Here is a 1,095-nt window from a genome sequence, read left to right as displayed (position 1 = left end):
GTTTGTTGCACCATATCATTCACTACATCTGCTGCAATCTGTGAGGCTATTTTACTTTACTTTCTTCAGTAATAGAGTATTGTATTTTATCACTTTGCTCATGCAAAACATTAAAACCTTCTTACAACATACGAAATAGTTCATTTATTTCACTCTGTATAGTATGATGATCATTTCTGAGTTTCATCATTTCATCTTTTACAACAAAAATTCCTTGGCAATGCCGGCCACCCCAACGTGGTGCCAAGGTCCGGTACTTCGTATTGCCGGAGGAAGCCAAGAGCCAATGACGTTTTTCTTCTGGAAGACCCGTTGACCCTTAGGCTACGGCGTTATAAATCACCGGGGCCAGCCGCGTCGTACTGGGAGAAAACTTTATGCAAGAAGGTCCTGTGGCGTGAATCAGCAGCAGTTTCTTTTACATATTGCACTTTAGTGTGAATGCCGCTAAGGAGAGGCACGGACCCCAGAGATAATAACAGCCATCTCCTCCAGTGGCGGAAATTGGATTTGGCCGCTGAGGGGGCTCAGAGAGGTTAAAAAAAATCCATGTTTTGCCACCCACGAGATCCATTGTAATTTCATTACCAATGCGTACTCCCCATGCCCAACGGTAAAAAAAAAATAATATAGAAAACAAATTGTATTTATGTATATTTATGTATTATTCTTGATGACCCGTTCCATTGGAGTGATATCCATAAAGACACGAAGAACAAAAAGAAAAACGTGGTGGTGTGGTGTGTGGGGTCATTTTTGGGTTGGGGGGGCTCCCTCTTGGGTGGGGGGTGGAGGGGGATATTTGTGATTGTACCCTCCTCATGTACATCAAGAGGGTATTAATGTTTTTTATTTTTTGCAGATAATCCTGTGGGAGAAGAAGAGGTGAATCGGCGTTCTGAGGGAAAAATAATAATAATAGTAATAAGGATAAATAAAGAGGTAATATGTCTTTGTTTGAGAGAGTAATTCTGTGTGTTGCCTCTGTTTGTAAAGAGTGGCATGGTATTACAGTGATGTATGCAGTCATTTTTGTTATGGTTGTGGGTGAGTGGGTTTTAGATTCCAATTGTGGTGTTGGTATAAATATTATGG

The sequence above is a fragment of the Trypanosoma theileri genome (assembly GCF_002087225.1).
Source record: "Trypanosoma theileri isolate Edinburgh chromosome Unknown TM35_Tth_16_V1, whole genome shotgun sequence".
NCBI classification, from domain to species: domain Eukaryota; phylum Euglenozoa; class Kinetoplastea; order Trypanosomatida; family Trypanosomatidae; genus Trypanosoma; species Trypanosoma theileri.
The sequence above is the reverse complement of the archived record's forward strand: the minus strand, read 5'-3'. Positions refer to the sequence as shown.